Genomic DNA, 10,466 nt, shown 5'->3' on the forward strand with positions numbered 1-10,466 from the left:
CATTAAAGATAGATTTATTTAATAGATATAAAATTGCTTTGGCTGCTGGAAGCTAAAGGAAGAAGGAAGGGGCGTAGCAGGGAGAGAAAGAGGCATGAAAGGGGCATAAGAAGGATATATTCTGTAGGATTTCATTACTTAACTTATGTTAAGACTATATTATATGCATCAACTTTTCTTTTCAATTTTGATAGTTGGTTAATAAATAAGAAATATATTTTTAGAATATTTTAAAATCCATTTGGCTTTGTATTGAGCAAAAAAGATATACAAATATATAGTTTATTTTTATTTTAACTTTTACTTAATAAAGTTCAAGTGTTGAACTCATGTTGAGGTCAGAATTAATATATCTTGTCATGTCCAAAAATTGTAGAATTACACTTTAGGTAGCCCTATTATTTAAACATAAAAATCTTATTTAAGATTTTTGTTTAAGTTTGGTGTTTCTAAAAGGTTAATTTTTTCCAAGCTAAATTAGAAACTTTTGTTGCATCTTGAATTTTTTTCCTTGTATGATATAGAATAATCTAGTACTCCTTTAAAATACAAGTGATAGATAATAAAACAAACATTTTCCTGGAAACTGCTTTTCTAGTTACTGTATTGCATCTGGGAGCAGTCATGGAATTTTCTGGATGTTATTCAAATCTCTTTACCAGTATTTGATGTTATAATAGGAGTAAATCTTTTTTCCCACTATGACTTTAGCTCTTGAATGTATTCCAGAATATGTGTGGTGCACAATTTGTCATTGCATTGAAGAACATTAGTTATGTGGCCCCCACCCCTCCTAACGGTTAATATTAGGAATTATAGTAAGTAAATGAAATATGGAATGCTACTTTCTTAATCTCACTCATGGCCTATTTGAGCCTGAAATAACTACTAAGTAAAAATAATGTTACATTTATTTTAATGCTTATAAAGGTCATTGCAATAATGGTATTTCTCTACTGGCTAAATTAACTACTTTATTTATAATAAAAGCTTAGATAAAATCTTGCTTCCTTCAATCTGCTTGATGCATCTTTAAGATTGACTCAGTCTATCTATAGTTGTGCTGGTTATTATTGCAATTCAACCTCAGCCTTAGCATTATATTCATATCTAGTTGTATGATAGCTGAACTTGAAATAGCTGTACATGTTGATGGCTGCTTCTTGCTAATACCTTTAATTTTCTGCCTGGACACTTTCTTTCTAGCCACTGGAGCACTGATGTTTGGCCTATACAAAGGCCCACGCCAGAAATTTCAGATTTGAAACCCTTAGAAATAGCTCACCACCAGTATCAAATAGGGCATTGGTAGATAAATTTCACCATTTTCTTGCCCCTTCGTTTAACCTTGAGGCATATATTGCCCCAGTACTTCACAAAAATTATCACGTGGGGATCTTGTTAAATATTTACATTCTGATTCAGTGGTCTTGGGATGGAGCCTGAGGTGACAATGATAAAGAGGAGGATGATGATCCACTTGGAGTAGCAGGTTCTACACAGTCTCCCAGAATTCCCCAGTGGAATTAAGCTTGCTCCATTTGCCCTCATTGGGAAGTTGCTTGACCTCTCCTTTAATTAGTTTTCTTTCCTTTTCTATTTTTCATTTCTTCATCCCTCCACTGGTGTTTCCTACTTTCTCAGGGTCTGCTTCTTAGGGAACACAAATCATGAATATACCAGCGTACACATACATACATAGCGGTATCTTGGTCTGTCTATCTAGATTCCATATTTGCTCTCATATCACAAATCTATCTGTCCCAAACATAGTAACATAGTGCAGCCTCTTAAAGAATCCTGGCACTTGAGGAGTTGAAAGGGAAAAGATGAAGACATCCAGGAAAGGATGGAAAGAGGAAAGTGATGATCACCAGCTAAATTGACTTTTTCTTCCTCCTGACAGAGTTGTTAAATGGATTTGATATTGTGAGTGCTAGTTAAAGAGGAGACTGGGCAGTTAGTTATGGCTGCATAAACAGTGCCTCTCCAGAAGCCCACAGAGAGATAGCTCTTCTCCTAGAAAACCCGGGCAAGGACTTTTCACCTGATTCTATTATTCAAGACACATGTTGGGAGGATTGGCCATTGGGGTCATGAGAAGAATGTTGGTTAAAGGACTGGAAGCAGCATAAGTTCAGATGGTGGGTTAGGCAATACCACACTTCCAGGCTCTGGGTCATCTCTGTAAAGGAGAGGAAAATTATTGAATGGCCTTTGTGATGGTCATCTGAAATTCTTTAGAGACTTTGTTCATCCAATACAATGTGTGCTACTTATCTTGTGGGAGCATGCTTGAGAGCAAAGTTCTGAATGTCCTCAGCTCAGAGATCAACCCTACCCCTTCCTGGTTCTGCTGCCATAGTGTGCTATTCAACCTTTTAAAGCATCAGTTTCCAATCTCTATAATGGGGACAATAAAACTGATCTCATAGAGTTGTGATGAAAATTAAATAGATGAGTGACTAAAAAAGCAGTGGTACATGTACACAATGGAATACTACTCAGCTATAAAAGGAAGGAAATATTACCTTTTGCAATAGCATGGATGGACCTGGAGAGTACTATGCTAAGTGAGATAAGCCAGGTACCATATAATTTCACTTATATGTGGAATTTAATGGACATAATAAACTAACAAACAAAATAGAAACAGACTCATAGATACAGAGAACAGATTGACAGCTGTCACCGGGGAGTGGGAATGGGGGCTGGGTGAAAAGGTGAAGGGATTAAGCTAAAAAAGAACAACTCATAGCCCAGCTGGTATTGCTCAGTGGTTGAGCATCGACCTATGATCCAGGAGGTTATGGTTCGATCCCTGGTTGGGGCACATGCCCAGGTTGTAGTCTCGATCCCCACTGCAGGGCATGCAGGAGGCAGCAGTTCAATGATTCTCTCTCATCATTAATGTTTCTATCTCTCTCTCCCTCTCCCTTCCTCTCTGAAGTCAATACAGAATATATTTTAGAAAACAACAACTCATAGACACAGACAGAGGGTGGAAGGAGATAGAAGATAAAGAGAGAATAAATGGTGGTGGAAGGAGACTTGATGGGGTGGTGAACACAAAATACAGATGATGTATTATAGAATTGTACACCTGAAACCTACATAATTTTATTAACCAATGTCAGCCCAATAAATTAAATAATAATTAAAAAAGAAAATGAAATTAGACATACTGTATAAATACTTGTGTTACTATAACTGGAGAATAAGAGAGCTGCTCTCATATCACAAATATTTCCAAGAATGCTGGGGAAATTGTGGGTGGTCATTTTACCTGAGGTAGGCATTGTGTTACACACACACACACACACACACACACACGCACACACACACACACATTTACTATCATATTCATAGAAATCTACTGGAGTGATAAGGTCCTGATGATCTAAGTCAGTCCCAGCTATCACAGCAGGAAAAACCTACTTTTGCCCTTAGCTCTGCATGAAGGCACCTCTGAGAAATCTTTCTGTGAACAAAGCAAACACCTGTTCTTGGTGGGACACAAATGGGAAACTTGGTTTAAAGCTCTTGCTTCCCCTTCTTTTAAAAGTTTGCGACTCCTGCATAAATAGCTCCTGCCAAGGCCACTTTCAGTTTCTTAAGTTCAGTAGCCTGAGAATCAGCGACCCAAGTTCTCTCGGGGCAAAGGTGCAGTCTTGAGAGTGCCCTACTACAGCGAGAGTCTGGGGTTGGAAGAGAGGCAGAATGAATTTGTTTCTGTCACGACTCACTGACCACACCCAATGGTCTCACTGTTTGCAGTGGCTTCTCTTCAGTGCCCTGACAGTTTGATATTCTAGAAGCAACAAATTGGAAGGCCAAGGACAGGTCAGTTCTTAGGAATTTGCAAAAGAAGATCAGTCATTGTACTTAGCTGTTTGATTCTAGTAGTTCTTTCATCTCAATCCTTTGAAAGCAACTTCCTCTCCTTAACCAAGTTCTGCCCTGGCCTCTTCCTGGGCCAAAGAAGGCGGATGCTGATGAAAATCACAGATGTGGCCAAACCTCCCTGGCAGTAGTCCGGTCAGAGATCATGTGGCCCCTTCCCTGTAACAGGTGGCACGTAGTCTTCAGAATGGCTTCTACTTTTCAGGAGGATTTGAATCAAGAGACATTCGAGGTAAAATACTGTCACTTGCGTTTTATTTTCTGTAAAGCCAACTACAAACTAATTGATAGCTTCCTTTTTGAAAAAAGCCTATAATAGCAGGTGTCATCGGTATCAGACACAACATCTCTACTCTCAGTAGCACGAGTTGCAATTGTTTTAAATTACATTTCAGTATACCACACAATAGATGCACTACACACACGCTTTATCTCACACATGCTTACACTCACATGTGGAAGTAGTCAGAGCGGGAAGCATAAAGAATTTATGCTGATGTTTGAATAAAGGAATAAGTCTTAGTAAAATAAATATGTTCCTATTTACGCTATAGTAATACTATTATGAAATATAATCATGTTAGTTAATTAATATGCTGGACTTGAAAGGGGCTCTTATTTGTGCTGAAACAATAAATGTTTGTCCTCCCTCCTTCACCTTTCCTCCCAACTAGGACAATAAAAGATATGCAAAACACACCTACTTGTAAAATTCAAACACATTTTAAAAGGCCTGCAATTTTAACCTAAAGGATTCATATTGAAACCTTTGATCACAGATATCTAAATAAGTCCTAATTAATGAAGGGACTCAATCATCCCTTGCTTGTCCGAGTTCCAAACTGCAGACTTGACATTCATGGATCGTGCAAAAACATAGGTACAAATACAGAGACCCTGGGATATTGCCTAGAGCTCCAACAATGTCATCAGAAATAAAAGCATTGTATTTGACAACGGTGTGATCTAACACTATGACCTAGAAACAGACTCATAGATACAGAGAACAGATTGACAGCTGTCACAGGGGAGTAGGAATGGGGTAGGCATTTTACCTGAGGTAGGCATTGTGTTACACACACACACACACACGCACACACACACATTTACTATGGAAGGTTTCAGTACTGTCACTCATTCTCCCATGTGTAAAGGGGCTCAACAGGGTGACCACCTAGGAATATACACATGCATTTTCTCCACACATACTGTTAATTCAAGAGTCTTATTTGTAGCTCCCCTAGGAAATAATCAAAGGCCAAGGGTGGGTGGCCCAGACTCTTGTTTGGACTGGAGAGAACAGACAACAGCTGTAGCATATCACTGAGATTGACTGCTGACAGGAAAAAGCATAGATAATTTCATCAGGTCTTATAGATCAGTAACCGCAGGACACTCTCCTGCTAGTGGCCATTGCGATAGCTACAGTTTGTTTGATTGAAATCAGTAATTTTTAAAATTTGAATTGTGGTAAAATACATGTAACATAAAATTTACAATCTTAACCATTTAAAAAAAATAAATTATAGTTGACTTACAATATTATATTTTTTTCAGATGTACAATGTGATTATCCAACATTTATGTACTTTACAAAGTGATAACCACAATAAGTCTAGTAACCATCTGTCAACAATCCTAACCATTTTTAAGTGTTCAGTTTAGTACTAGTACTAAACCAACCTCCAGAGCTCTCTTCATCTTTTGAAACTGAAACTCTGTACCCATTAGAAGTAAGTGCCCATTTCCTCTCCCCCTGCCCCAGTGCTTGGAAAACACCGTTCTACTTTGTGTCTCTATCAGTTTGACTAATCTAGGTACCTCATGAAATGAAATCAGTCAGTATTTGCCCTCTTGTGACTGGCTTTTTTTCACTTAGCATACTGTCCTCAATGCTACAACATGTGTCAGAATTCCCTTCCCTTTTAACTCTGAATAATATTCCATTGTATAGATTATACCATGTTTTGTTTGTCCCTTCACCTGACAGTGAACATTTGGATGCTGCTATCTTTTGGTGATTGTGAATAATGCTGTTATAGACATGAGTGTATGAAATCAGTGTTTTTAATTGCAACAGTAAAAGGCTATGTTCAATTTCATAACTAACCTACTATCTGATCCTCAATAAGTCATGTACATTGTAGAGAGCATAAAATTGTTCTAATTCAAGGAGCCTTTTGACCCATTATGTGCATTGATATAACTGAGTGGGGTTAGGGAACCTGTGGGCATGGGGCTGAAATGAAGCGATCTGGTCCATAAATCTATCTCAGTTTTAATCTTGGCCTTCTTAGCACTAAATTTTTATTGTCCAAACTGTTTCAGTCAGGATACATTGAATAAGAAATATTACTCAAGGGTTCTACCCTTATTGATATAACAGCCATGACTAATGCGGTTGACCCTTGAACAACATGGGTTTGAACTGTGTGGGTCAATTGAACTTCACAGGTCAAGTGAAAAGACGCAGGTCAATTGAAAAAAATCCGCGTGTAAGTGGATGGACCTGCGCAATTCAAACTTGTGTTGTTTAAGGGTCAACTATACTTGCATAGTGCTTAAAAAATTCCAGACACCACTTTTAGCTATTACATTGTCAGGATACCTGTTTTATAAATAGAAAAATTAGTCAGAATGGCTAAGCACCTCAGGGCTAGTATTCAAACCCAGGTACTTTCACTCCAGAGTTCATGCACTTTACCACTACACTACACCATATACCATAAATGCACTTATATGGCTACATGAATGTGGGGGTGTATACATAATTGCTATTTTTTGATAACCAGAAATGAGAGAAGACATGTTAGAACTCCAAACTAATATTGCTATAAAATGGTGCAACAACGTATGATAGAAAAGTAGTCTTGTTTTGTACTTGAAACCAACTAGTTTGAATCCCAACTTTCCCACCAGCTGTCTGATAACATTGACCAAGTGGTTTATCCTGTTGGCTTCAGTTTCCTTATCTGCAAATGGGGCTGATAATAATGTCTATTTGACTTTCTTGTGAACACTTAAGGAAATAATGTCTGTAAAATATTTAGCTCATGTCACGTAATCAAAATGTTAGTTCTATGTCTGTAAATATTTAGCTCATGTCAGGTACTCAATAAATGTTAGTTATCTTAACTCTTATGAGGCAAGAGAAAAATGTGATCTTAAAAACAAGTAAGTGTTTTAAGAAAGATATGCATTGCATGAACACATTCATTACCACTTTATTTTTCTATGTACAAAGGTACTTAAAAATTAGATCGCATCCTTTCTCTTTTGCATTCTACTAGAGTCTATTCAGAAATATAAGAGACATGCTATGTTGAAAACCTAATAGGAGATCCTGATAAAATCAAGGAGCTCCAAACGCCAGGATTAGGTGCACCATTAATAGTCAACATCTGCCCTGGCTGGTGTGGTTCAGTTGGTTGGAGCTTCATCCCATACACCAAAGGCTTGTGGGTTCCATTCCCCGTCAGAGCACATACCAATTGCAGGTTCAATCCTTGAATCAATATCTGTCTCTCTCTTTCTTTCACACTCTCTCCCTCCCCCTCTCTCTAAAATCAACAAACATATCCTCAAGTGAGGATTAAAAATAATAATTTACACCTGTATTCCCCTTCCATTTGCTCCAGAATACCATGACTTGGAGCACTGGTCATAAATCAGCCTTCAATGCCAGCACAAGAAGCGTTGCCTCCCAATCTTGACCCAAAGGCATCACTGTGTAATCATGCTTTGACAGCCACATAATCAGCCCTTTTCCCTTCACTGAAAATTTTAGACAATTAGATTAATAGAAAATGCTATCAATTCACTATTTTACTGATAAAACAATACTCACATAGAACCTCAGATATTATTTGTCCTGTTAGCTGAGTTGATTCAAGAATAAGCCTTTGGAACTCAGTTAATCCAAGAATGTTGCACAAGGAAAGATTTCTTTGCATTGCCCCAGTGCTCTTTACTTTGAAGGTATGCACAGGAAATCACCAAGGGGACTAAAGAGGGATGCACACCAATCCAGGTCTGCCTTCTCAAAAGGAAGACTTTGCTGATGGCAGAGGACGGTAGATATTGAGAGATAGCATATATCTCTATGTGGATATATTTGCATCTTTACCAAATATGTTTCATGTGGTTTCTCATTATCCTCTTTTTTTACTCTGTACTGATATTCCTTGAGCAAAATGTTTAACTTCCATTTTGTTTTTCACTGTATGGTATTTAGGGATTGATTGCCATTAAGTCAAATGCCAAATGAATGGCAAGTTCAAACAAGCTTGAGAAGTTTTAGAACTGTCTGCAAGGTAGATTCTGTTTTCCCATTTGTGTACTAAGTATTTTGTCATCCACATTATTGAAGGTTCCAACTTACTGATAGGTAGAAACATTTGATTGAGTTCAAAAAGCAGGAATGGAAGTGTTGTTGTTGTTGTTGTTGTTGTGTGTGTGTGTGTGTGTGTGTGTGTGTTTTCAAAGACTACTATTTTAGAGCAGTTTAAGGCTCATCACAAAATTGAGAAAAAGATACAAAGATATCCTATATCCCTTATTATCAACACCCCCTACTAGAGTGGTACATTTGTTATGACTGATGAACCTACATGAACACGTCATCACCCAAAGTCCACAGTCTACATTAGGGTTCACTTTTGGTATTGTACATTCTATGGGTTTGGAAAAATATATAATAACCAGTAAGTGTATAATGTATAATGACAATGGAAGTGTGGGTTGTTTTTATTCATTGCTCTTTTGTCTATTGTCTGAGATGACAAAATGGGGCTCCAGCATCTAGTTAAGGTGCCTGGAGGGCCAGTGCTTTTCTGAATGGAAGTGTTAACTGCAAAAACTACCATTTCCCAGAGTTGGATCAACTCTCCTGCATTTAAGACATGGATGCCTAGCATAATACTCTCCAGGTCCTAAGCTAAGTGAAATAAGCCAATTAGAGAAAGAAAAGTATCACGTGATCTCACTCATATTTGGAATCTGATGAACAAAATAAACTGATGAACAAAATAGATCCAGAGACATAGAAGTATGGAACAGACTATTGAATCTCAGAAGGAAGGTGGAGGTAGGTAGGTGGGTAGGGAGAGATTAACCAAAGAATTTATATGCAGATATGCATAACCCATGGACATAGACAATAGAGTGGTGAAGGCCTGGGTCGGGGGATGGGGGCAGGCTAGAAGGGGTCAATGGGGAAGAAAAGGGACATATGTAATACTTTCAACAATAAAGATTTTTTTTTAAAAAAAAAAAGTAAAAAGAAAGGAAAAAGAAAAGAAAAAAAGACATGACTGCCAGCTCTATTTTGTGTGATGTGCTTTCTGATGTCTTTTCTTGAACAAGTAAGTTACCCTTACCTACTCCCAGTAGGTAAAATGTATCCCGCCAAAACATGTCAGATTATATTTTCCTCTTAGGCCAACTCTGCTTATAGCTGATCTTGAACTTTTCAGTCACTGTACTATATGATATTATAGCATACTCACATTGCTGAGGTGAACCCAAGCATGAGCTAGGGTAGTGACTGGTTAAGAGCATAGGTAAATTTTATTCATGGTGAGAATTCACAGGGCTTGGGCCATTGAGCCATGTTTCCCATGCTTACAATCTGTGAAACAGATGCTGTGAATTGAAACTCTGAGAAATTCTCAGCAAAATTGAAGATTTAAAAAGAACCAAACTCTCTGTTCCCCTCTTCTTTTGGTACAGAATCTGTCACCTTCCTCGCAGCCACCAGCCTTCTTTGGCTGAGGACCCTGGGGCAGGATGCTCGTTGTCTCTCAGCAATTCATCTCAGAGCCAGTGTGGCTCTTTGACAGAGCCGGTCCTTCTGTTGGGTAGAATAACAGCCTACTTCTTGGTTTTTGAAACTGGGCCAGTATTTTGGAAGGGATTTTAGAAATAATTTTTAAAAGAGGAAGTGTTGCATACTTTAGGAGTTAGATCATTGAATCTGACATTCGTGAGCCTTACTCCTGTAATTTATAGATCAGTTTAGTTCTTTGTTTCTAAGGGTATCATCTCTTTGCTTTTTACCTCTGACATCTTCTATTTTCTTCTTGGTGTCTTCCCTCTCTTGGCATATGTTTTTTATCTATTTCTCTGTCTCTTATATGCATATTCTTCCTTGGGTGTTTTACTATTTTTATGTGTTTTTTCCTTATTTACCTTTTTACTTAATTTTAATGAATATTCATTAGGAATCTATTTGAGACTAGGTACTTAAAGAAATATTCAAGAAAATAGGCTCTTTTGAAGAATATGGTATCTCTCCTTTAATTAACCATATTGGAAAACAGTTATTTTTCCTGGCTTTGTCTCATCATATATAATAAAAGGGTAATAATGCAAATTGACCCTAAAGGCAGAACGACTGAGAACGACTGGTCGCTATGACGTGCACTGACCACCAAGGGGCAGATGCTCAACGCAGGAGCTGCCGCCTGGTGGTCAGTGTGCTCCACAAGCCTGGCTGACGACTGTGAGCACAGTAGTGGTGGCGGGAGAGGATCGAGAGCACTAAGGATGTCCAATAGTTGGGC

This window comes from Cnephaeus nilssonii (assembly GCF_951640355.1).
Source record: "Cnephaeus nilssonii genome assembly, chromosome: 7".
NCBI classification, from domain to species: Eukaryota; Metazoa; Chordata; class Mammalia; order Chiroptera; family Vespertilionidae; genus Cnephaeus; species Cnephaeus nilssonii.